Here is a 26,562-nt window from a genome sequence, read left to right as displayed (position 1 = left end):
GAGAGCGGAACCATCCGAGCTGCGTCATCATCCATGCCAGCAGAGAGACCTCCCGCAGCGGTGGCTAATAACTGGCCGTACACCACAGGTGGCGTCACAAACTACTACCCCCATCATCCCCATCCCCCAGCTTTATTGACACCACCGGGGTAACGGAACCGGGAAAGGCCACCAAGGCAACCCAGGAGAATAAACGGCGGCCCGGTAACGGGTAACCCCACACCCCGTGGTAACGGGTAACCCCAGACCCCGTGGGTGCGTCATATGTTCACACTGAGTCTTCTTGATGAATTTTTAAAGCAAAACATTTCCAAAATCAACTCTGTGTGGCTCTGTGCGGCGGGCGGCCCTGCTCTGTGTGGCAGCAGGCGGCCCTGCTCTGCGAGGCTCTGTGCGGCGGGCAGCGAGGCACAGACCACTCTGAAGATGTCGGTGTTAAGGTATTTGAAAGAATGGTGCCCAGAGTCAGCGCATGCACAGATGGAGCACTCGGCTCAAGCTTTCATCTGCACATGCGTCGACTGCGGCGGCCATTTTTTTGAAGTCCGGACTGCTGACATTTTTAGAATGGCTGTGTCTCACCGCCCGCAGCGAGCACCAGCATCGTGCAGCGTTGGCTGCCCCTGCACTGAGCAGCGCCGGCTGCCCCAGCACAGCACCGCAGCCCGCAGTGAGTATCTGGGCCCCCTCTGCACTGCCGTCAGCATCACCATACTCTTATACTGCCCCTGCCTTCTATAACCCCCACTGCCGCCCCACCTCCCCAGTAAGACACCACCGGATTATAAAATGGACCCCATTGTTTTTTACCTATTTTAATCTCTAAATTTGAGGTTCAGCTTATAATCCGGTGCGTCTTATAAAACTAAAAATATGGTAATTTACTTGCTATTTTGCATGTTTTCTTATCTTTGAGGCATTTTTGTCAACACAAAATCACATAATTCTTCATAGAACATAGAATTCCTGAATCACTTCAAAAACGGGACACAAACCCTCCATCATGATCTCAGACAAAGAAATACGAGTAAAGTGAAAAAAGAAAAAATAGCAGAAGAAGCACTAATAAAATTACAGTGGTTTTTTTTCCCAGAAATTGTATTTTAAGGCTAAGCGTAGATTTTTTTTCTAGAACGCGTAGGGTTATTTTTCGTGTGGAAATGCATAAAACGCACTACAAATTACAACTGTGTGCAGAAATATTAGGCAAATGAGTATTTTGATCTCATGATACTTTTTATACATGGTGTCCTACTCCGAGCTGTATAGGCTGAGAGCCAACTACCAATTAAGTAAATCCGGTGCTGTGCATCTCTGTGATGAGGAGGGGTGCGGTGTAATGACATCAACACACTATATAAGGGGTGCTTCATTATTAGGCAACTTCCTTTCCTTTGGCAAAATGGGTCAGAAGAGAGATTTGACGGGCTCTGAAAAGTCCAAAATTGTGCGATGTCTTGCAGAGAGATGCAGCAGTCTTGAAATTGCCAAACTTTTGAAGCGTGATCACCGAACAATCAAGCGTTTCATGGCAAATAGCCAACAGGGTTGCAAGAAGCGTGCCGGGCATAAATTGAAGAGAATCAATCGTGAAGCTGCCAGATGCCATTTGCCCCCAGTTTGGCCATATTTCAGAGCTGCAACGTTACTGGAGTATCAAAAAGCACAAGGTGTGCCATACTCAGGGACATGGAGAGATCTTGTGTGACGTATCGGAGCAGTTTGTGCCGTGATCTTTCCAGGACTCGACTTTCGTTCTCCATTGTAATTCCTTCACAGAACAATATATATCCCGGATCCCCGGCTTACACATTCTTTTATCGGATTAACGCCCTGGTTTTTTTTTCACAGTTTTATTTTTTTCCTATCTGAGGAGAACAAGGTTAATTTATAATGGAATATTCTACATCTTCATAAACAAAAAACCAGGGCGAGTTTCTGAGCCAGAGTGTGACTTTCTCCGGTCTTCAGGACCTACAAACCTTTCGAGGACAGGCAGCCGGGGATACGGCACAGGTATGTCTCATATTCCATTCAGTATTAAGAATGACTGGAAATGTTGAGGCACAAAAAGAGGCCAAAGGTCACAGACAATTTATCAGGAGCGCCTGGTCATCCAAAAGTCCCATCAGTACATCACTTGTGGGCCCTGCTGTGGTGGAGCTTGTCTGGAATACCTCTGCCAAGCTGACAATGCCTCTATCTCTACGGAAAAGGGTTATTCTGTATTCTCCGTCCTTTTACCGAGCCCCCTCCCATCTATGGTCTCCCCATCTTCATAAAAAGCCCCCTCCCATCTACTGTCTCCCTCATCCTTAAGCAGAGCCTCCATCAACTTGGCGTTTCCCTGACCTTATACACAACCCCCACCTACCTCCCACCTACCATCTCCCTCATCCTTATACAGAACCTCCTCCCACCTACTGTCTCCCCCATATAGAGAGCCACTTCCCATCTACTCTTTCTCCCTGTATACAGAACCCCCTCCCACCTATTTTATCCTCTGTCCTTATACAGAACGACCTCCTACCTACCATCTCCAACGTCCATATACAGAACCACCTCTCACCTACTGTCTCCCCTGTATATAGAGCCCCATTCCATCTACTATCTCCCTTATATACAGAGCCCCCTCCCATCTACTGTCTCCTCTGTATATAGAGCCCCATTCCATCTACTATCTCCCTTATATACAGAGCCCCCTCCCATCTACTGTCTCCCCTGTATATAGAGCCCCCTCACATCTACTGTCTCCACTGTATACAGAGCCCCCTCCCATCTACTATCTCCTCTGTATACAGAGCCCCCTCCCATCTACTGTCTCCCCTGTATATAGAGCCCCCTCACATCTACTGTCTCCTCTCTATACAGAACCCCCTCCCATCTACAGTTTCCACTATATACAGAGTCCCATCCTATCTACTGTATCCCCTCTATACAGAGCCCCCTCACATCTACTGTCTCCCCTCTATACAGAGCCCCCTTCCATCTACAGTTTCCACTGTCTACAGAGTCCCCTTCCATCTACTGTGTCCCATCTATACAGAGTCCCCTCTCATCTACTGTCTCCACTGTATATAGAGCCTCATCTCATCTACTGTCTCCCCTGTATACAGAGCGCCCTCCCTTCTACAGTCTCCCCTGTATACAGTCCTATCCCATCTACTGTCTCCCCTGTATACAGTGTCCCCTCCCATCTACTGTCTCCCCTGTATACAGAGCCCCTCCCATCTACTGTCTCCACTGTATACAGAGCCCCCTCCCATCTACTGTCTGGCCTGGATACAGAGCCCCCTTCCATTTACTGTCTCCTCTGTATATAGAGCACCCTCCCATCTATTGTTTCCACTGTATACAGAGCCCCTTCCCATCTACTGCACCCCCTGTATACAGAGCCCTCTCCCATCTACTTTCTCTCTGTATACAGAGGCACTTCCCATTAACTGCCTGTCCTGTATACAGAGCCCCCTTCTACTTTTCCCGCCATTTCAAAGATTTATTACTAAACGATGGCTAATTAATAATTGAATAATAATAAAAAAAAATCTTTAAATAAGGTGTTTCATCTATCCACTTATTCTGCAATCCCTCCTAATTATCTGTGAAATGCAGCACAGGTGTATGAATACTGACCAATCACTGTCTTCTCCGATCCTAGGTGCCGCTTCGGTCCCAAGTGATCGCTCTCCAGTTTTCCCGTCTGTGCTGCTTTCCCTGTGTAAATCCATGAGATGTAGAGCGATTTACCCCAAGAAAGTGACTTTTAGTTGATTTGTGGACCCCTGTGGGAGCCGGTTAGTCTGATATCAGGTCATGTGGCCAGGAGAGGACTGGAGCAGCGGTGGACTCCGGAGAGGATCGGGGAGTATTTTCTTAAACTGCATTACAGGGATCATTGGGATGGATTACGGAATCGGGCTGGTGAGATCTCCGTCTCTTCACCGTAATGGCCAACACTTGGGTCATATTAGATGGTGGACTTCAACTTTCTCAGTTGAACCCTCAGTACTCTTCTCTATGTACCAGGACCTCTCTCCAATCTCTCTGGACCTCGAAGCCACTAACTCTTTGCACTCTGTTCTTCTTCCATAGCTGTCATTGTCTTTCTTACGCCACGGCATGAAGCTGCCTATGAAATCCAGAGTGTTCCTGGTACATGAACTATCTTTTACACAATATCTAGAGCTCGGCGTGAATTGAGGAGTAACTCCTTCCTCCCGTACAAAATATTATTCACAAATCATTGTGTTTATACAAATTGTCTCTTCAGGGAGGAAGGAGATGAACTCTAGGGCCAGCTATTAGAAGTAGAAATCCTAAAAGTCAAAAGTGGCCCTTTAACGAGCTTTGTCATACGACTTAGGATTTATGCCAGATCAGAACCTCAATTAGCAGAAACGGTGTTTCGGAATGGTTGTCTCTCGTCAGTGCAAAGTATGAGATCTGATCTGGCTGAATGAGATGCTGTAGTGAGGTCTAAGGGGAAATCTTTTCTCCTTGTGGAGACCTGACAAGCCAATTCTGGCTGCCAATGAGGAGTCTTATATCTGCAATGCTCCTCTGTGTTTATACAATGCGGTATCATATTATTAGAAGTATTTGCAAAATTGCATGGCTTTCCTCCCACTCTGACACCTCCACTGAGCTCGGCCACCTAATGTCTCCCTTGCCTCCAGGTTACGTATCACCCCTGCTTCCCCTCCTGGCACGTTATGTGCCTCCCTCCCCAATATCCTCCAACAAATCCCTGGGTTTTTCGAAACTCTCCAACAGAACGCTATCTCCATGTTTCCCCTTTCCCAGATCTCCCACACACCCCCAGAACCTTTGCCAATGTGTCCCACCTCCCACCTGCATCCACCGCAAGACCCTTTGTCTGTACAAGGCCAAGGAATTCCTCCCGGAATCCACCTGAAAAAGCACCACAAAATCAACCCCGTAAAATGAACAAAGTGAACGGCAAATTCAAAACAAAATTGTGTGTGACGCTCTGGCCTATCAGGTCGTCACAGGGTATTGTGCAATCTGCCCTTCTACATGGTGTCCATCTCCTCCTTGGTTGCAGGTCCCTGGCCTTTGTGTTGCTAAAATCAAGCCAATCAAAAATCCTAGAAACACTCTGCACCATACCCACCAGACACACCAATGGGTAGCCTGAAGGGAATAGGGCCACCCACTTGGGTGGTTGGTTAGGGAGGGTCAGGAGTGTCAGGAGTAGTCAGTTGAGTGGTGACTCTCGAGAGGAGAGGTCACAAGTTAGTTGGAGGAGGTTAGGAGCTGGGCTCCTCGGTTACTAGATGGCAGACGTTGGTCTGGGCCTGGTAGGAGCTGGACCCCGGTCGCAGGGTATCGCGTCAAGGGCCACGAACTGCCGAGCAGGGCAGCCGGTGGCCTTGAGCTATCTCCGGGCAGGGGCCAGGGCACGGTGGGGTACGTGGACCCTAGGCCGGGAAGTAGCTTCAAGCGTCCTGGTAATTTATCCGACGAGCGCAAAGACTTCATGCTTCGTCCTCCACCCGCTCCAAAATCGGGGTACTAGCGCAACGAGGGGGATAGGACTTTCCCAATACACAGTCCAGAAAATCCCAAGCGTGAACCCTGAGAGCAAGCTCACTCTGTTAGCCATATGAGTGAGCGGGACCCGACTAGTTTTATACTACAGGGCCCAACCAGGAAAGAAAGTGCCAAAGGAAAGGTCACAGGCTAACAAGCAACACCATTGGGCACGGGATCCCAGCGTGCTCCCTCCCTGCTACAGCGGTGCTAAGAATTCCGGTTTACAAGTTGTCGGTGTCAGCGTTATTAGACTGAGTGAGTACGCAGAAACCCTTTCCTCCCCAATGGTGCTCCCCTCTCACCACCACCAAGCTCCGGACCACTTCCCCCCTACCCACGGAAGGGTTAAACACCTGGCTGCCATACCATCGCCACCGGGCATTCTCCACAGCAGCGGTGGTATTACACCTTACTACACACCGTGGGTGGCGTCACAAACTCTAACCACAAAATCCCCTGTAAATATTTCTTTTTATTTCGAGTGTCCGCGCGACCCCTCCCGGATCCGGAGACCCCTAGAACCACAGCGGACCGGGCCCGAGCAGCAGCCCGGCTGCTGGCGCTGGGGCGGTACATGTGCCCATGTTCCATCTTATGATACTTCACTTCAGGGTTCAGAAAAAAGAGTAAAAACCGTTGGCAAAGACGCTTCATGAAAAAGATCACTGGCGTCTACCTGAAGCTACTTCGCCTGGGAAAATTGAGTCGGGCGCACCAGGATCTGAGGATGTTGTGTTCAGATACCCTAAACTTATGTGTACTGCACACAGAGTTTTTCGAAGAGTTTTTGAACAGAGGTCAAAACGCAACATTTTTGGAGTTTTGAGATTTGGAGGAGAATTTGGAGAATTTCCACTCAATGGCTTTCTGCTAAGTTTTTTTATTTTTAGAGAAAACTGAGTAGAATTTTCCAGTCTATGTCTGAGAGGCACTGTGTATTTAAGGCACCCTCCCATTAGGGGAGGTGCCTGCACAACACCTTGTGTTAGTGTCCTGTCTGTCTAGTTAGTTGTTAGGTCCCGTTATCCCTGTGTCCGTCACCATTTACCTGTCTTCCCATACCTGTGTGACCCTGTCGTGCCCACCATACCTGTCCATACCCGGTCTTCTCACCTGTGCCTGCCTGCATCTGTATTGGGGATCAGCTGCCACAGTCTTGGTCACTTGTGTGGTACTGCCATTAGTTAAGCCCCCCACTAAAGGGGAAACCCGGGTTCCCCCTGTGGTCCCCCTGTGGTCCAGTGAGTCTACTAATACCGCTCGCTCCCCTACACCAGCCGCAAGCGTTACAGTGTGCACATAGAGGAGACATGGGCAACTTGTTGAGTGATTTGCAAACGCTTTCTTCTTTATTGAATATTAAATAAAACATCTGAGAGATGCCAGTAAAAGAAAAATCTAAAAAAAAAAACAGTTGAAAAATGCTCAGGAAAACCATCGCCGGTAAAAAAACATTGAAAAAGCAGTTAGATAGTGGCTAAGGAAATGCTACAAAAAGACACTTAAAAAAAAAAAAAAAAAGTAAAAGGGGTAAAAGGAAAGGGGAGCTCACCGGATCTCGGCACTCTGGTGTTGAGGCATGAGACATTGTGCGGAGATGCCCAGGTCAGGGCTGCAAGTTGCAAACGGGAAAAAACAGGTGATGATAAATTTAAAATTTAATATTTATTGTATAAAATTAAAATAAAAAAATGACAGACCACAAGATATAGCACTGGACCTAGGCGTTTCGCCTGGATGCCTTACTCATGTACTATGAAGGCACCCAGGCGAAACACGTAGATCCAGTGCCATATGTTGTGACCTGTCATATTTTTATTTTAATTTTAAATAATAAATGTGAAGTTTTATATTTATCATCAGTGGAGGAATCACCTATGTTTTCCACTAGGAAAAAAAAACTCTTCCTTTTCCTGTTGCTTCCAGAATTCTTCTGGAAATTGTCAGGGGTGCAGACAGTTGAAAAATGCACAATGTGCCTGTGTCCTCTGCGTCTCAATGTTACTAGATTCACTTCTCTGTTTCACTCAGTTAATTAAACCGAATTGATGAAATGACTCATATTTCTGTAGAAAGCAGGCGATTTTAGTTTTACATTTTTGTTTTTTCATCCGCTTCTTACAAGAGCCACCTTTTTTTCCACCCATGTAGCCGTATAAGGGCTTGTTCTGCTGTTTTGGATGACATATTTATTTTTATTTTATAAGATTGGATTTTTATTGACCAATTTTTATTTTTATATTTTCACAGAGAGGACTATTATTGACCGATTTATTATTAACAGACAGATTGGTGTGACGATACGCCACTAGGTGTCACTAGAAGCTACTAGAGACAGGGAAGTCAAACACGCCATAGGTCAGAAGACAGAAAGTCAGATAAGGTACACAGGGAGAGAGCACAGCTCGAGTCAGGGTACAAGCCAGAGATCAGAAGCCAGGAAGTCAGATAATTTACATAGGGAGTGAGCAGAGCCAGGGTCAGGGTACAAGCCAGAGGTCAGAAACCAGGAAGTCAGAGAAGGTACACAGGGAGTGAGTGGAGCCAAGGTCAGAGTACAAGCCAGAGGTCAGAAACCAGGAAGTCAGAGAAGGTACACAGGGAGTGAGCGGAGCCAAGGTCAGGGTACAAGCCAGAGGTCAGAAACCAGGAAGTCAGATAAGGTACACAGGGAGCGAGCGGAGCCAAGGTCAGGGTACAAGCTGGAGGTCAGAAGCCAGGAAGTCAGATAAGGTACACAGGGAGCGAGCAGAGCTGGGGTCAGGGTACAAGCCAGAGGTCATAAAACAGAAAGTCAGATAAGCTACACAGAGAGCAAGCAGAGCCAGGGTCAGGGTACAAGCCAGAGGTCATAAACCAGGAAGTCAGATAAGGTACACAGGGAGAGAGCAGAGCTGAGGTCAGGGTACAAGCCAGAGGTCAGAAGAGAGGAAGTCAGATAAGGTACACAGAGAGCGAGCAGAGCTGGGGTCAGGGTACAAGTCAGAGGTCAGAAATTAGGAAGTCAGAGAAACTACACAGGGAGCGAGCGGAGTCGAGGTCAGGGTACAGTATAGTAAAGAGAATCCCAGCACTCAAATTGAAGACAAGGGGGGAATTATGCAAAAGTGAATTTATTGATACACTGCAAAAGGAACCTAACCAGAGCAACAGCACCAACGTTTCGGCATAGAGCCTTTCTCAAGGTTGTTGCCTGAAAGGTGTGAAGACAATAACAATAATGAGTGCATTATATACAGGTGATACATACAATATGTACAGAATAATACAAATATACATGAAGATATACTGTGGAACGTACATCACTGGTCAGAGTAAGGAACCACGGGTCTCGAAGGACAACCGGGGGCTTGCAAATACTGGCAAGGTTCCACACGTTTTTGCAGGGTGTTTTCTTAATCATATGGAGAAGAAGATGATTAGTACAGGTATACTAACGGATTTGTGTACCAAAGGAGATAGTAATGGGCACGTGACATAGGTAAAGGCAGACAGCCGAAGCTGATATTCAAATCCGAGAGCCGGAGCTAGTATCGATACCAAAGTGAAGGAGAGGAAGAAAAGAGAGGGAGAAAGAGGGAAAGACAAAGAGAAAGAAAGAAAGAAAGAAAGAAAGAAAGGAAGAGAAAAAGAGGGAAAGAAAGAGAGTGAGAGTGAGAAAGAGAGAGAAAAAGAGAAAGAGAGAGAGAGAGAGAGAAAGAAAGAAAGAAAGAAAGAAAGAAAGAAAGAAAGAAAGAAAGAAAGAAAAAGACAAAGAGAGAGAAAGACAAAGAGAGAGAGAGAAAGAGAGAGAGAGAGAAAGAGAGAGAGAGAGAAAGAAGGAAAGAAAGAAAGAAAGAAAGAGAGAGAAAGAAAGAAAGAAAGAAAGAAAGAAAGAAAGAGAAAGAAAGAAAGAAAGAGAGAGAAAGACAAAGAGAGAGAGAGAAAGAGAGCGAGAGAGAAAGAGAGAGAGAAAGAAAGGAAGAAAGAAAGAAAGAAAGAAAGAAAGAAAGAGAAAGACAAAGAGAGAGAAAGACAAAGAGAGAGAGAGAAAGAGAGAGAGAGAGAGAAAGAAGGAAAGAAAGAAAGAAAGAAAGAAAGAAAGAAAGAGAAAGAAAGAAAGAAAGAAAGAAAGAAAGAAAGAAAGAGAAAGACAAAGAGAGAGAGAGAAAGACAAAGAGAGAGAGAGAGAGAGAGAGAGAGAAAGAAAATGGAAAGAGATAGGGAAAGAGGGAGAAGGAAGAAAAAAGAGGGAGAGAAAGGGAGGGAAAGGAAAAGAAAGAAAGAGAGAGAAAAAAAAGGAGAAAAAAAGAGAAAAAAAGGAGAGAGGAGAAGAACCAAGAGAGAGAAAGGAGTGGAAAAGGAGGGAAGAGAGAAGGAGCACAGATGGTAGGCAGGTGATACATACCGTGGGTGAAGGGGTGACAGGATCACGGTGTGAGGTGAGAGGACGCCTGGAAGACAAAGCAAAATGATGAAGTGGGGAAATCCCAGAATCGATGGTGGTAGGTGAGTGCAGGATCGCAGCGCTACCTGCAGAGAGATCCGGGACTGGCATCAGTGGCAGGAGGAATGGCTGCAGCGGCGTGAGGACGGCTGCCGGGTGGCGCCATTTAAAGGAAGTTAGTGGTATGATGGGAATAACGTCACATCCGGTAACGTGCGATGGAACGCACGTGTGGAACGCACACAGTGCGCATGACAGTGACGTGTATAGGCATGTGACGGTGAGGCAACCAGGGGGTGGGTGCAAGGGCGGTACGCTGTACGAGCACTGGATCCGTGATTTTACCTGCTGCAGGGCGTGAATGGGAATGTGCCACTGGATGGAGGTGAGGGATGGGAGAGGATCAATTGTGCGATACCTGGAAAAAAGGACAGGGGATAAATTACAAAGGTAAACAGGAGAGATTAAAGGGATAAAAGGCTAGATATGTATCATTAAGCAAAAAGTGAAGAAAGTATAGGTACATAGTTACATGGAAAAAATGGGGAAAAAAAGACACAATGAAAAATTGGCAGTATAATGTCACTAATAACAATCAAGAGAGCATGAGTAAAACCCAAAAGTGTGTCAGCGGGGGGCCTCATATTCCCTATTGAGCCCTAATGGCTCTAGAGTCTGGAGAGTATGAATCCAGAACGCCTCGCGTTCCCTGAGTATTTTGATGCGGTTCCCACCGCGGCGGGGTTGGGGAACATGCTCCAGTACTTGGAATCTGAGCTGTGGTATGGTGTGACCTGCGGCGAAAAAATGTGCTGGGATGGGTAGGGTGGTCTGCTTACAACGGATGGTGGATTTGTGCTTATTAATGCGGTCTCGGATATGTTGGGTGGTCTCACCAACATATCCGAGACCGCAGGGGCACTTAATCAGATAGACAACAAAGTTGGACTCGCAGGTGAAATATCCACGGATCGGGAATTTTTTACCGGTACGTGGATGTGTGAAAAAATCACCCTTAATGATGTGTGAACACTGGAGACAATGTAGGCATGGGAAGGTCCCCTTACGTTGGCACGAGAGGAAGACCTGTCTGACGGGTAGCTTGGAGGGACCAATGTCAGCCCTGACAAGGCTGTCCCTCAGGTTGTGGGGCCGCTTGTGGGAAATAAGTGGTCGAGAATCAAATTCTGGAATGGAGGGATAGGCTTGATGGAGTAGAGGCCAATGTTTAAAAATGACACCATTAATAAGGGGACTGAATGGGTGGTATGTGCTCACAAAGGGGACCCTGTTCCTACATTGTGAGTAGGGGGCAGAGACAGATGGTGGGGGTCTCACATATGGTGGATAGCCCCTGGCTAAAAATTTATTATCCATGTCAGTATGGCGTTTGACCCTAGTAGGTGGATCTGAAACGATCCGGTCAACCCGGAAATGTTGAGAGTGGGGCAGAGATTTTTTGATGTGCCGTGGGTGGCAGCTGGAATGTAAAAGGAGGCTATTTCTGTCCGTCGGCTTTGTGTACAGGTCTGTCGAAAGGGTATGGTCGGGGTTGATGATTACCGTGGTATCGAGGAAGTTGATGGAGTGATCACTATGATGGAGGGTGAATGAGATACTATCTATGGCGCTATTGATGTCAGTGAAAAAAGAGTTAAGTGAGCCAACGTCACCGGTCCAGATCAAAAAGATGTCGTCAATATAGCGTTTCCATAGTGTCACGTGGCTGTTAAATAGTGGATGGGGATAGATATGGCAGTGTTCGAAGTGGTCCATGTAAATGTTAGCGTAGGGGGGCGCGACATTAGATCCCATCGCGGTCCCCCTACGCTGCAGAAAAAACTGATCCTCGAAAAGGAAGAAGTTCTGGGTAAGGACAACCTCGAGCATGTCAAGACAGAACTCCTTTTTGGAGGTGGGAAGGTCAGTGTGAGTCTCGAGGAACCTGTCAACTGCATGAATGCCTTCATGATGGCCTATACTCGTATACAAACTGGAAACATCCAGAGTGGCGAGTAGGCAGTTGTCCGGGACACTGGCAATGCATCTTAGGATGGAGAGAAAATGGTTGGTATCTTTCAAGTATGAAGGAATTTTAGAAATAAGCGGAGTTAGTATTTTTTCAAGGGTCATAGAGATAGGTGAGAGTAGCGAGTCGGTGGATGCGACGATGGGGCGACCGGGTGGAGAGGTTAAATTTTTATGAATCTTGGGCAGGGTATAAAACACCGGGGTGATGGGATGATTATTGGTTAAAAACTCACTCAATTTGTCGTCAATGATAGCATTTTGTTTGTAATGTTGCACCTTATCCCGTATCAAGGTGGAAATGTGGGACGTGGGATCATGGGATAGTGGACAGTAAGTGTTGGTGTCACTAAGTTGCTGACGGATTTCATCCATGTAGTAGATTTTATCTAGAACCACGATCGCCCCACCTTTATCGGCTGGCTTGATGACAATGTTCTTGTAATTTTTAAGTGAAGTCAGGGCCCTGCGCTCATCAGGGGTCATGTTATTACTCAGGTGATAGTGCCCCCTATTAATGTCAGTGGTAATAGCCTGAACATCCCTTGAGACTAGGCTGATAAAGGTCTCAACTGGGTGGTAGCAGCGTGGGGGTTGGTAAGTGCTGGGAATCCTAAGGTTGAGATCCTTAAGTGTAAACCCACTCAAGGGTGAGGAAGTAACAGATTCAGAGGATGGTTGGCCGAACCCGGGGGTACCGGTAGCAAAGTGTGCTTTCAGGCGAAGATTTCTGAAAAATCTATTAAGATCATATTCTAGATCAAAGGAACTGAAGGAGGGGGTGGGACAAAAGGAGAGTCCCTTCTGTAGGACCTGGGTCTCAAGGGGGGACAGGGTATGGCTGGATATGTTGTACACAATGTTGTCCCTACCTGGGAGCGAGTTGTGACTCTGTCTGGGCGTCCCCCGGTGTTTCCGCCCCCTCCTCGTCTGTTTTTTCCGGGACGTCTCGGACCTAAAAAAGACTGGGAATCTGTAGAGAAGTGGTCGCTGTCGGACCCAGAAGAGAAGCCGCCGCCGCGGCGAAAATGGCGAGGCGGAGCAGATGATTGCCATCGGTATACGCGGTTCTTGAGATAATCTTCTTGGTCCCGCAAAAACTTGTCGCGTTTGCGGATCTGGAGAGTGTCTCTATATTCGGACAGTGTAGAATTACACTTGGTCTTGAGCTCTTCTAGGGCCGCAGCGTTCAGAGTCTGGGAGAGTTGTGTCTCTATATTCTTAATGTTGGCGTCAATACTGATGAGTTCCTTTTGCAGGTAATCAATTGTAAGAAGTATAATGTCAAAAGAGCATTTGTTCAGAATGCTCTCAAATGCCTTACAATACTCAGAGTTGTCAGAGAACAGCGTGGGCCGTAGAGAGACCCTGAGCCCCCTCGGAATTCTCTGGGTTTGAAATATTCAGCCAGAGTGGCTGCGTGAAGTTCAAGGGCTGTGTTCCTCTTGGTCTCTCTCAGGAAATCGCGTGTGCGGATCTCGTCTGAGGGGATGGTGAGAAACTGAGTCCTTGTGGTCACTTTGGCAAGGATACTAGCGGCTTGCTCATCATTGAAGGAGAGAACAGGAGCCGACATGGGACTAGATGGTACAGTGGGAGCACTGGAAAAATAGTAATATCAATATATAGAAATTACAGGCTTCACCACATATACTGGAGGTGCTAATGGGATAAAGAATCATATAGTAAAGAGAATCCCAGCACTCAAATTGAAGACAAGGGGGGAATTATGCAAAAGTGAATTTATTGATACACTGCAAAAGGAACCTAACCAGAGCAACAGCACCAACGTTTCGGCATAGAGCCTTTCTCAAGGTTGTTGCCTGAAAGGTGTGAAGACAATAACAATAATGAGTGCATTATATACAGGTGATACATACAATATGTACAGAATAATACAAATATACATGAAGATATACTGTGGAACGTACATCACTGGTCAGAGTAAGGAACCACGGGTCTCGAAGGACAACCGGGGGCTTGCAAATACTGGCAAGGTTCCACACGTTTTTGCAGGGTGTTTTCTTAATCATATGGAGAAGAAGATGATTAGTACAGGTATACTAACGGATTTGTGTACCAAAGGAGATAGTAATGGGCACGTGACATAGGTAAAGGCAGACAGCCGAAGCTGATATTCAAATCCGAGAGCCGGAGCTAGTATCGATACCAAAGTGAAGGAGAGGAAGAAAAGAGAGGGAGAAAGAGGGAAAGACAAAGAGAAAGAAAGAAAGAAAGAAAGAAAGAAAGGAAGAGAAAAAGAGGGAAAGAAAGAGAGTGAGAGTGAGAAAGAGAGAGAAAAAGAGAAAGAGAGAGAGAGAGAGAGAAAGAAAGAAAGAAAGAAAGAAAGAAAGAAAAAGACAAAGAGAGAGAAAGACAAAGAGAGAGAGAGAAAGAGAGAGAGAGAGAAAGAGAGAGAGAGAGAGAAAGAAGGAAAGAAAGAAAGAAAGAAAGAGAGAGAAAGAAAGAAAGAAAGAAAGAAAGAAAGAAAGAAAGAGAAAGAAAGAAAGAAAGAAAGAGAGAAAGACAAAGAGAGAGAGAGAAAGAGAGAGAGAAAGAAAGGAAGAAAGAAAGAAAGAAAGAAAGAGAAAGACAAAGAGAGAGAAAGACAAAGAGAGAGAGAGAAAGAGAGAGTGAGAGAAAGAAGGAAAGAAAGAAAGAAAGAAAGAAAGAGAAAGAAAGAAAGAAAGAAAGAAAGAAAGAAAGAAAGAGAAAGACAAAGAGAGAGAGAGAAAGACAAAGAGAGAGAGAGAAAGAGAGAGAGAGAGAGAGAGAGAGAGAGAGAGAAAGAAAATGGAAAGAGATAGGGAAAGAGGGAGAAGGAAGAAAAAAAAGGGAGAGAAAGGGAGGGAAAGGAAAAGAAAGAAAGAGAGAGAAAAAAAAGGAGAAAAAAAGAGAAAAAAAGGAGAGAGGAGAAGAACCAAGAGAGAGAAAGGAGTGGAAAAGGAGGGAAGAGAGAAGGAGCACAGATGGTAGGCAGGTGATACATACCGTGGGTGAAGGGGTGACAGGATCACGGTGTGAGGTGAGAGGACGCCTGGAAGACAAAGCAAAATGATGAAGTGGGGAAATCCCAGAATCGATGGTGGTAGGTGAGTGCAGGATCGCAGCGCTACCTGCAGAGAGATCCGGGACTGGCATCAGTGGCAGGAGGAATGGCTGCAGCGGCGTGAGGACGGCTGCCGGGTGGCGCCATTTAAAGGAAGTTAGTGGTATGATGGGAATAACGTCACATCCGGTAACGTGCGATGGAACGCACGTGTGGAACGCACACAGTGCGCATGACAGTGACGTGTATAGGCATGTGACGGTGAGGCAACCAGGGGGTGGGTGCAAGGGCGGTACGCTGTACGAGCACTGGATCCGTGATTTTACCTGCTGCAGGGCGTGAATGGGAATGTGCCACTGGATGGAGGTGAGGGATGGGAGAGGATCAATTGTGCGATACCTGGAAAAGAGGACAGGGGATAAATTACAAAGGTAAACAGGAGAGATTAAAGGGATAAAAGGCTAGATATGTATCATTAAGCAAAAAGTGAAGAAAGTATAGGTACATAGTTACATGGAAAAAATGGGGAAAAAAAGACACAATGAAAAATTGGCAGTATAATGTCACTAATAACAATCAAGAGAGCATGAGTAAAACCCAAAAGTGTGTCAGCGGGGGGCCTCATATTCCCTATTGAGCCCTAATGGCTCTAGAGTCTGGAGAGTATGAATCCAGAACGCCTCGCGTTCCCTGAGTATTTTGATGCGGTTCCCACCGCGGCGGGGTTGGGGAACATGCTCCAGTACTTGGAATCTGAGCTGTGGTATGGTGTGACCTGCGGCGAAAAAATGTGCTGGGATGGGTAGGGTGGTCTGCTTACAACGGATGGTGGATTTGTGCTTATTAATGCGGTCTCGGATATGTTGGGTGGTCTCACCAACATATCCGAGACCGCAGGGGCACTTAATCAGATAGACAACAAAGTTGGACTCGCAGGTGAAATATCCACGGATATTTCACCTGCGAGTCCAACTTTGTTGTCTATCTGATTAAGTGCCCCTGCGGTCTCGGATATGTTGGTGAGACCACCCAACATATCCGAGACCGCATTAATAAGCACAAATCCACCATCCGTTGTAAGCAGACCACCCTACCCATCCCAGCACATTTTTTCGCCGCAGGTCACACCATACCACAGCTCAGATTCCAAGTACTGGAGCATGTTCCCCAACCCCGCCGCGGTGGGAACCGCATCAAAATACTCAGGGAACGCGAGGCGTTCTGGATTCATACTCTCCAGACTCTAGAGCCATTAGGGCTCAATAGGGAATATGAGGCCCCCCGCTGACACACTTTTGGGTTTTACTCATGCTCTCTTGATTGTTATTAGTGACATTATACTGCCAATTTTTCATTGTGTCTTTTTTTCCCCATTTTTTCCATGTAACTATGTACCTATACTTTCTTCACTTTTTGCTTAATGATACATATCTAGCCTTTTATCCCTTTAATCTCTCCTGTTTACCTTTGTAATTTATCCCCTGTCCTTTTTTCCAGGTATCGCACAATTGATCCTCTCCCATCCCTCACCTCCATCCAGTGGCACATTCCCATTCACGCCCTGCAGCAGGTAAAATCACGGATCCAGTGCTCGTACAGCGTACCGCCCTTGCACCCACCCCCTGGTTGCCTCACCGTCACATGCCTATACACGTCACTGTCATGCGCACTGTGTGCGTTCCACACGTGCGTTCCATCGCACGTTACCGGATGTGACGTTATTCCCATCATACCACTAACTTCCTTTAAATGGCGCCACCCGGCAGCCGTCCTCACGCCGCTGCAGCCATTCCTCCTGCCACTGATGCCAGTCCCGGATCTCTCTGCAGGTAGCGCTGCGATCCTGCACTCACCTACCACCATCGATTCTGGGATTTCCCCACTTCATCATTTTGCTTTGTCTTCCAGGCGTCCTCTCACCTCACACCGTGATCCTGTCACCCCTTCACCCACGGTATGTATCACCTGCCTACCATCTGTGCTCCTTCTCTCTTCCCTCCTTTTCCACTCCTTTCTCTCTCTTGGTTCTTCTCCTCTCTCCTTTTTTTCTCTTTTTTTCTCCTTTTTTTTCTCTCTCTTTCTTTCTTTTCCTTTCCCTCCCTTTCTCTCCCTCTTTTTTCTTCCTTCTCCCTCTTTCCCTATCTCTTTCCATTTTCTTTCTCTCTCTCTCTCTCTCTCTCTCTCTCTCTTTGTCTTTCTCTCTCTCTCTTTGTCTTTCTCTCTCTTTCTTTCTTTCTTTCTTTCTTTCTCTTTCTTTCTTTCTTTCTTTCTTTCTTTCCTTCTTTCTCTCTCTCTCTCTTTCTCTCTCTCTCTTTGTCTTTCTCTCTCTTTGTCTTTCTCTTTCTTTCTTTCTTTCTTTCTTTCTTTCTTTCTTTCTTCCTTTCTTTCTCTCTCTCTTTCTCTCTCGCTCTCTTTCTCTCTCTCTCTTTGTCTTTCTCTCTCTTTCTTTCTTTCTTTCTCTTTCTTTCTTTCTTTCTTTCTTTCTTTCTCTCTCTTTCTTTCTTTCTTTCTTTCCTTCTTTCTCTCTCTCTCTCTCTCTTTCTCTCTCTCTCTCTTTCTCTCTCTCTCTTTGTCTTTCTCTCTCTTTGTCTTTTTCTTTCTTTCTTTCTTTCTTTCTTTCTTTCTCTCTCTCTCTCTCTCTTTCTCTTTTTCTCTCTCTTTCTCACTCTCACTCTCTTTCTTTCCCTCTTTTTCTCTTCCTTTCTTTCTTTCTTTCTTTCTTTCTTTCTTTCTTTCTCTTTGTCTTTCCCTCTTTCTCCCTCTCTTTTCTTCCTCTCCTTCACTTTGGTATCGATACTAGCTCCGGCTCTCGGATTTGAATATCAGCTTCGGCTGTCTGCCTTTACCTATGTCACGTGCCCATTACTATCTCCTTTGGTACACAAATCCGTTAGTATACCTGTACTAATCATCTTCTTCTCCATATGATTAAGAAAACACCCTGCAAAAACGTGTGGAACCTTGCCAGTATTTGCAAGCCCCCGGTTGTCCTTCGAGACCCGTGGTTCCTTACTCTGACCAGTGATGTACGTTCCACAGTATATCTTCATGTATATTTGTATTATTCTGTACATATTGTATGTATCACCTGTATATAATGCACTCATTATTGTTATTGTCTTCACACCTTTCAGGCAACAACCTTGAGAAAGGCTCTATGCCGAAACGTTGGTGCTGTTGCTCTGGTTAGGTTCCTTTTGCAGTGTATCAATAAATTCACTTTTGCATAATTCCCCCCTTGTCTTCAATTTGAGTGCTGGGATTCTCTTTACTATATGATTCTTTATCCCATTAGCACCTCCAGTATATGTGGTGAAGCCTGTAATTTCTATATATTGAGGTCAGGGTACAAGCTGGAGCTCAGAAGCCAGGAAGTCAGATAAGGTACACAAGGAGCGAGCGCAGCCGAGGTCAGGGTACAAGTCAGAGGTCAGTGTCATGGGATCCTTCTCTAATATCACACAATCAACAGAGCAAGAGATGGGTAAACAATCCAATAATATTTATTCCAAGCAAATCAAACAGTCCATAAAATAATCCACCATACAGAGGGTACAAATAGCCCAGAAACACTAATATACAGTTAGGTCCAGAAATATTTGGACAGTGACACAAGTTTTGTTATTTTAGCTGTTTACAAAAACATGTTCAGAAATACAATTCTATATATAATATGGGCTGAAAGTGCACACTCCCAGCTGCAATATGAGAGTTTTCACATCCAAATCGGAGAAAGGGTTTAGGAATCATAGCTCTGTAATGCATAGCCTCCTCTTTTTCAAGGGACCAAAAGTAATTGGACAAGGGACTCTAAGGGCTGCAATTAACTCTGAAGGCGTCTCCCTCGTTAACCTGTAATCAATGAAGTAGTTAAAAGGTCTGGGGTTGATTACAGGTGTGTGGTTTTGCATTTGGAAGTTGTTGCTGTGACCAGACAACATGCGGTCTAAGGAACTCTCAATTGAGGTGAAGCAGAACATCCTGAGGCTGAAAAAAAAGAAAACATCCATCAGAGAGATAGCAGACATGCTTGGAGTAGCAAAATCAACAGTCGGGTACATTCTGAGAAAAAAGGAATTGACTGGTGAGCTTGGGAACTCAAAAAGGCCTGGGCGTCCACGGATGACAACAGTGGTGGATGATCGCCGCATACTTTCTTTGGTGAAGAAGAACCCATTCACAACATCAACTGAAGTCCAGAGCACTCTCAGTGAAGTAGGTGTATCTGTCTCTAAGTCAACAGTAAAGAGAAGACTCCATGAAAGTAAATACAAAGGGTTCACATCTAGATGCAAACCATTCATCAATTCCAAAAATAGACAGGCCAGAGTTAAATTTGCTGAAAAACACCTCATGAAGCCAGCTCAGTTCTGGAAAAGTATTCTATGGACAGATGAGACATAGATCAACCTGTACCAAAATGATGGGAAGAAAAAAGTTTGGAGAAGAAAGGGAACGGCACATGATCCAAGGCACACCACATCCTCTGTAAAACATGGTGGAGGCAACGTGATGGCATGGGCATGGCTTTCAATGGCACTGGGTCACTTGTGTTTATTGATGACATAACAGCAGACAAGAGTAGCCGGATGAATTCTGAAGTGTACCGGGATATACTTTCAGCCCAGATTCAGCCAAATGCCGCAAAGTTGATTGGACGGCGCTTCATAGTACAGATGGACAATGACCCCAAGCATACAGCCAAAGCTACCAAGGAGTTCATGAGTGCAAAAAAGTGGAACATTCTGCAATGGCCAAGTCAATCACCAGATCTTAACCCAATTGAGCATGCATTTCACTTGCTCAAATCCAGACTTAAGACGGAAAGACCCACAAACAAGCAAGACCTGAAGGCTGCGGCTGTAAAGGCCTGGCAAAGCATTAAGAAGGAGGAAACCCAGCGTTTGGTGATGTCCATGGGTTCCAGACTTAAGGCAGTGATTGCCTCCAAAGGATTCGCAACAAAATATTGAAAATAAAAATATTTTGTTTGGGTTTGGTTTATTTGCCCAATTACTTTTGACCTCCTAAAATGTGGAGTGTTTGTAAAGAAATGTGACAATTCCTACAATTTCTATCAGATATTTATGTTCAAACCTTCAAATTAAACGTTACAATCTGCACTTGAATTCTGTTGTAGAGGTTTCATTTCAAATCCAATGTGGTGGCATGCAGAGCCCAACTCGCCAAAATTGTGTCACTGTCCAAATATTTCTGGACCTAACTGTAGTCTAGTAAGTAATAAATGTCCTGAGGATCAGTCACACTCCTCCAGCAATCCTTCTCCAGGGCAATCGGGGTTTCTCACAGTCTCTCTAGGGTGCTGGCCACAGCCTTAGCTTTTCCCTCAGAGGTTCAATCTTGCTTCTTCTCTCTTGTAATTCTCACCCAGAATGAATACTTTCCCGGGTAAACAGAGAGTTTGGGTGGATTCCAGGCACCTCCCCCAGACCTAGGGACAGAAGCACTGCAAGGGGATATAACCTGACTTAACAGGACAAACAATATATTGAATAGTCAGACCACCCCCCCCAAAACATGAACCCACACAAAATGATACACAACCCTCCATATTCCACTATCGCAGTCAAAAGCCAGGAAGTCAGAGAAGGTACACAGGAAGCGAGCGGAGCCGAGGTCAAGGTACAAGCTGGAGGACAGAAGCTAGGAAGACAGGTAAGATAAGGTACACAAGGAGCTAGAGGAGCCAAGGTCAGGGTACAAGCCGGAGGTCAGAAGCCAGAGGGATGACATCAGAGTTCAGGGGCACGGGCAGAGAAGGGTAAGAAAGGTCCGGGGTAGGGAGGCAAGAACAGAACAACAATACTCATGGGATCCAGAGAACTCACTGCAGAGCAGGAACTATGACTGGCAGTGTTCTGGGTGAAGTTGCTCTCTAATGAAGCCAAGCACTCACCCAGCACGAGGCGCCTGAACACAGGCCCCTTCCTGCACCAGCGCAGGACCCGAAGGCTGAGAAGCAACCCGTCACCTGAACCATAACACAGAACATTGGCTCTACTGGAGAGCAGAGCACCGTGGATCATTATAATTGGACTTTTATTGACTGATTTATTTTTATTTTATATCTTGATATATCGAACTTTATTGACCAAATATATATAAAAAAAAATAATAATAATTTTATTCTTTATTTTTCAATGTGGAAAATAGGGTTGATTCAAACTATTATGTTTTTTTTTCTTTTTAATATGTGTAACAATCCTTTTTTTGTCTATTATATCTATTTTTTCTTCCCATAAGGGGACGTACACCTGTGATCAGGTAATCACTTCTAATATGTACAGCATTACTTCTATGAAGTCCAGCCTGTGTCTGACCTTTGCTTATGATGCCAATAAGGAGATATCATACCTCTCCCCTTGATGTGAATTGTACAATTGGGGCACCCACCAATTGCCAGAATGAGGGGCTTTTGTACTCTGTTCTCCATAGCCCTCAAGACCTTAGCCAGGACATGATGAAGTGGAGGAGGACTCACATTCAAGTACCATAAATTGAGCAGCCAGGCACATGCATGACCTGCCGCTCCATTCACCTCCTCCTGGGTCCTGTGGTCAGGCAAAAATAGGGGGTAAAAGTCCCCTATTCTGACTTACTGGTGGAGGTCCTAGTGGTGGAACCAACCCTAGTCTACCGGTTATCACTTATCAAGCAGAATGGTGATGAGAACTGATTCGGAGTGGAATTAAAGAATTTCAAAATAGTGATCAATTCATAAAAGGATAATAATATATAATATTATCAACACATTTTTGATTATATATATATATATATATATATATGTACAGTGCCTACAAGTAGTCTTCAACCCCCTGCAGATTTAGCAGGTTTGATAAGATGCAAATAAGTTAGAGCCTGCAAACTTCAAACAAGAGCAGGATTTATTAACAGATGCATAAATCTTACAAACCAACAAGTTATGTTGCTCAGTTAAATTTTAATAAATTTTCAACATAAAAGTTTGGGTCAATTATTATTCAACCCCTAGGTTTAATATTTTGTGGAATAACCCTTGTTTGCAATTACAGCTAATAATCGTCTTTTATAAGACCTGATCAGGCCGGCACAGGTCACTGGAGTTATCTTGGCCCACTCCTCCATGCAGATCTGTGAAGCCCCACAGGTGTAGTGTCGGTGCATTACCTTCAGGGACTCCACTCAGCTGGATCTTGTCACAGGTAGGAGATCTTCTTCTTGTCGTGACGCCACTCTCAGTATTGCGGCCAGTAGGGACCGCCACTGCAGGTTGAGGGTCGCCTGGGGCTGATGGTGTGTGCAGTTAGTTGGAATAGCCTCCTGAGAGTGAGGCAAGCCCCAGGGCCCGGTGTAGGTGCGTAGTACCACAAGGCGCAGAATAACTCCACACAGGCAGAATGTCTTTCAGGGTTTTTACTCACTTCAGGTGGCAGGGTGAGTAACCCGGGCGTAGCTGGGATGAACCAGGCGGGAACCAGGTGTCCTTCAGGCTGACTTGTGAGGGTGACTACTAACTCGCCTTCCTTAGCCCTTGGTGGTTTGGGGTAACCCCGACTTTGAGTCCCTATGGGGGTCACCCAGGGAAGATGCTGCAGCCTCTCTCCCCTTCGTTTGCCGTGTGCTTGTTGCCTGGGCCAGATCACTCCAGCTTCTTGCCTCCTGTGAGCTATGGGCCCTAACTGTGGCTACGTGGCTGCGGCTTTTTGTGGTGTTGTGGCGTGGGCTTTGAGAGCCCCACACCGGCAGGTTTAGCAAAAGAAAGCTGGATCTATCTCCGCTTCGGGATCTGCCGCCCGTTTGGGCCTGGTACTCTCTAGCAATCTCCTTACTTCCCACTCCGTTGCTCTCTCTTTAGCTGAAGATGGATTTCGGGTAGCACTCCTAGTTGACCGTTCTCCCCCGTCAGTAGCCACTGCGCGGGCGCTGTTAGACAGCAACAGCCCCACAGGTCTGCTCCTCACTGAGCCCTATGGAGTTCTGCTCTAACTGACTCACTGCCCCTCCACACTCTGCTGCAGACTCTAGACTCTTTACTCCTCCTTCTCTTTTCCCTTTTGTGCCTGCCTACGCCACCTAGCAACCAGACTCTCTTACCACACCCCTTGAGAGGAGATGGAGGCTTTTGGCCCCCTCCACTATTCCAGTGAAGGTGAAGGCTTTTCCCCCTCCTGGGATCCCCAGGGGTCCTCTCATGGGTACATGTGTGAGACCTGATCACTATGCGCCTGTGTTCCACACCCCGGTCAGCCTTCTGGATTACCTGTATTGTACTGTCCCCAGCATGGGTGCAGTACTCAGTGGTGCCTGACCAGGTCAGGGGCGCCACATTCCCCCTTAGTTATCACCAGCACGTCCTCGGGCTGCAAGACAACATTTTAAAATGCATAAAACATTAAAACATGTAAAACATTTTTAAAAGCACCAGGTACCATACATCACCACCCTCCACCCACAAGTCCGTTAACCCACCCAAAACCCTCTCACGTTGGCCGCGCCTTCAGCCACTTCTGGCAGGATGTAGAGGCGGCTTTCATGGTCTGGTGGTCTTCAGGGTATACCTGGCCTGGTGGATCCGCGCCTTCAGCCTCTTCTGGCAGAATGTAGAGGCGGCCTCCACAGTTGGTGCTGACCAGGTACCCTCTTTGTGGTGGAGAGCCAGGCCCCATAAACAGGCATGCTCTCTGGTCGCAGGTAAGCCAAGGCCCTATATACGGACGGGCTCCTCCTGGTTGCAGACGAGCCAAGCCCCTAAACAGGCTGACTCTGGTGGTGGTGGTGCCCTCTGGTGTAACTATTTACACTGCGAGAGTTTGTGGCTATAGCCAGTTCATAGCCTTAAGGTTTATTTCTCACAATAGTTTTTGTGGGCACATGCTTAAACGTAAACGTTGCAAAACAAAACTTTTCAAAACTTCAACTGGTAACTTCTTACTTTCCTTTACTCCTCCATACCAGGGCTTGGGCCTGTTGGGCTGCGGCACCTGTTGCTTTCTTGGTCTTTGTCGTCGTCTGAGGTAGTTTCATCTGTAGGTTCCTTGTCTTTTCTTTCTTGATCTTCATCTGTTTCCTTTGCTGCATCTGTTTCTGTATCTCTGTCTTTTCTTTCTTCTTTGGGACATGGTGCTACATCAAGCGCATACAATCCTCTTTCGCCTTCATGCATAGTGAATTGTACTGTATTTCCCATCTTTAAGTTTCTGCCAGGGTGTCCTCTAGGCAGATGAGCGTTCACATCTCTTCTGTTGACAAATATCCCTTCTTTGATACCAGGGGCTACAATGAATCCATATCCACTTCTCAAATTGAAATCCTCTACTACTCCTCTGCAAAGGGGTCCTCTGACCTGGGCTTTGGCTCTTCTCAGGAACCTTTTCTCCTGTAGGTCTCTGGCTGTGACTTCTCTCTGCTCTGGAGACTGTGGTGCAGGGGACAGCGTTGTTCTGTTGCGACGCCTTGTCTTGCGGGCTGGGTTCTGCTGGGCTGTTACCTCAATGCCTGCAGGGCCCCAGGTGAGGTTTCTGGGCTGATCTTCGTCAGCAGACGGTGTCAAGTCCTCCTCATCCCAACGTGAATAGGGTAACATCTCCGGCTCTGAGTATTGCTCCACTGCCGGTGGCTCCGGAGTCAGCTCCTCAGCTTCCTGGCCTCCTCTCCCCCTTAGTTCTTCGCTGCACTCTGGTTGTGGTAGCGCTGGAGATGAGTGGTCCTCAGCTGGTCTGGGCGGTGGACTCTCTGGCGCGGCTGCAGGGGTTGCCTGAATCTCCTTGGGGGTATGCGGAGGGAGCAGATACCGATCCACCATCTCTTGTGGGAACTGGGCCTCTAGGTCAGCCTTCAGCTTCCAGTATTCGGGGTCCTCTCCTATCAGGGTCTTCCTAGCAGGGACCTCTTTGGACTGGGGAGCGGTGTCTGCTCTGGCCTTGCAGGCCGGGGTAAATGATGAGGTAATCTCTTCTTGGCGGGCCACGCCTGGCATGGCGGCGGCCTGGTCTTGGCGGGCCGCGCCCTGTTTGGCGGCGGCCTGGTCTTGGCGGGCCGCGCCCGGCATGGCGGCGGCCTGGTCTTGGCGGGCCGCGCCCGGCATGGCGGCGGCCTGGTCTTGGCGGGCCGCGCCCGGCATGGCGGCGGCCTGGTCTTGGCGGGCCGCGCCTGGCGTGGCTGCGGCCTGGTTCAGCACCTCACTTGCGGCGCGGACGAGCGTTGCTGCGGCGGTGGGGTCTCGGCGGGCCGGGCCTAGCAGGGCGGCGGCCTGGGTCAGCGTTACGCCTGCGGCGCGGATGAGGGTCGCGGTGGCAGCCGGTTCTTTGCGGGCCGGACTGGGCGTTGCTGCAGGGACCGGGTCTTGGTGGGCCGAGCAGGGCATCGCTGCGGCCGCTGGGGCTTGGAAGGCCGCACCTGGTGTGGCTGCGGCCTGCTTCAGCGTCGCCGCACCGGACGCCTCTTCGGGGACCGCGGGCGTGGCAGCAGGGGTCGGGGCACTTGCGCTGGCCGGGGCATCACTCGACTCACCCACCGGTGGCAGCATCGGGGTCTGCGTCATCGCCGTCCTGTCTGGCACTCGGCGCGCGGCTCTCCTTTCATAGGCCCGAACCGCCGCGGTCATCTCCAGCATTTCCATTCGTTCTTCCCGGATCTGCTCCACAACCCGAGTCTCCAGTCGGTCGCAGAACTGGGCCAGCTCCCGATACCACCAGGCAGCGGAGCCCGGTTCTGGATTTCTGCGGTCAGACGCCATTTCTTCTGCGCCCTCTTCTGCACGACTCTCCAGCTGTGGACTCGCCGTTGCCTCTGATAGCAAGCTGTTCAGTTTCTGCTCTGCCTCTTTCAGCAGCTCCTCTCCCAGCAGCAGGCTTGTGGCTCCCTTTCTGTCCCGACGTCTCTGGACGCTTCCACTCTCATAGCTGGCAAGGTCAGAACTCTGCAGGGGATCTCTGGGTAGCCACACCTCTTCGTGGGCGGTAACTTCTTCCAGCGCGGGCTGCTGTTGTTTCTCAGCGCGCTTTTCATGGTGGCAATATGGCGGCGCTTCCAATTTTTCAAGCGGACCGCCCAGGCACATGGTCACCTGTCTGAACAGGTCTAGTCCTTATCCTGTTCGTGACGCCAGATGTGAAGCCCCACAGGTGTAGTGTCGGTGCATTACCTTCAGGGACTCCACTCAGCTGGATCTTGTCACAGGTAGGAGATCTTCTTCTTGTCGTGACGCCACTCTCAGTATTGCGGCCAGTAGGGACCGCCACTGCAGGTTGAGGGTCGCCTGGGGCTGATGGTGTGTGCAGTTAGTTGGAATAGCCTCCTGAGAGTGAGGCAAGCCCCAGGGCCCGGTGTAGGTGCGTAGTACCACAAGGCGCAGAATAACTCCACACAGGCAGAATGTCTTTCAGGGTTTTTACTCACTTCAGGTGGCAGGGTGAGTAACCCGGGCGTAGCTGGGATGAACCAGGCGGGAACCAGGTGTCCTTCAGGCTGACTTGTGAGGGTGACTACTAACTCGCCTTCCTTA

General features: G+C 47.5%; 1 protein-coding gene and 2 long non-coding RNA genes across 6 annotated transcripts in view; 1 reads left to right on the top strand and 2 right to left on the bottom strand.

Annotated features, from left to right (window-relative positions):
- The window catches only part of LOC142302100 (NXPE family member 3-like), a 127,843-nt gene that overhangs the window by 89,932 nt on the left and 11,349 nt on the right, over positions 1-26,562 (bottom strand). The window contains exons 2-5 of one of the 2 annotated variants that reach the window (XR_012752932.1): positions 15,386-15,458; positions 15,002-15,047; positions 13,942-14,034; positions 13,738-13,833 (exon numbers count right to left, since the gene is read on the bottom strand). The exons of the other annotated variant lie outside the window; for it this stretch is intronic. The gene's annotated coding sequence lies outside the window, so the exon portion shown is untranslated. Of the gene's footprint in view, positions 1-13,737; positions 13,834-13,941; positions 14,035-15,001; positions 15,048-15,385; positions 15,459-26,562 lie in introns of those variants that run through there. 2 annotated transcript variants of the gene reach the window in all.
- LOC142302099 (uncharacterized) lies at positions 8,654-10,401 on the bottom strand. 2 transcript variants are annotated; one of them, XR_012752931.1, is made up of 4 exons: positions 10,328-10,401; positions 9,944-9,989; positions 8,858-8,950; positions 8,654-8,749 (listed from the first exon to the last, which is right to left on the bottom strand). It is a non-coding gene; the product is annotated as an uncharacterized LOC142302099 (long non-coding RNA). The 2 variants fall into 2 exon arrangements; XR_012752930.1 differs by having other exon boundaries at positions 8,654-8,950.
- Positions 16,556-18,289, top strand: LOC142302098 (uncharacterized). Of its 2 annotated transcripts, XR_012752929.1 has the most exons (4): positions 16,556-16,629; positions 16,968-17,013; positions 17,993-18,085; positions 18,194-18,289. It is a non-coding gene; the product is annotated as an uncharacterized LOC142302098 (long non-coding RNA). The 2 variants fall into 2 exon arrangements; XR_012752928.1 differs by having other exon boundaries at positions 17,993-18,289.

This window comes from Anomaloglossus baeobatrachus, chromosome 4, assembly GCF_048569485.1.
Source record: "Anomaloglossus baeobatrachus isolate aAnoBae1 chromosome 4, aAnoBae1.hap1, whole genome shotgun sequence".
Taxonomy (NCBI): Eukaryota; Metazoa; Chordata; class Amphibia; order Anura; family Aromobatidae; genus Anomaloglossus; species Anomaloglossus baeobatrachus.
Note: the sequence above shows the minus strand (reverse complement) of the source record. Positions and strands in the feature narration are given on the sequence as shown.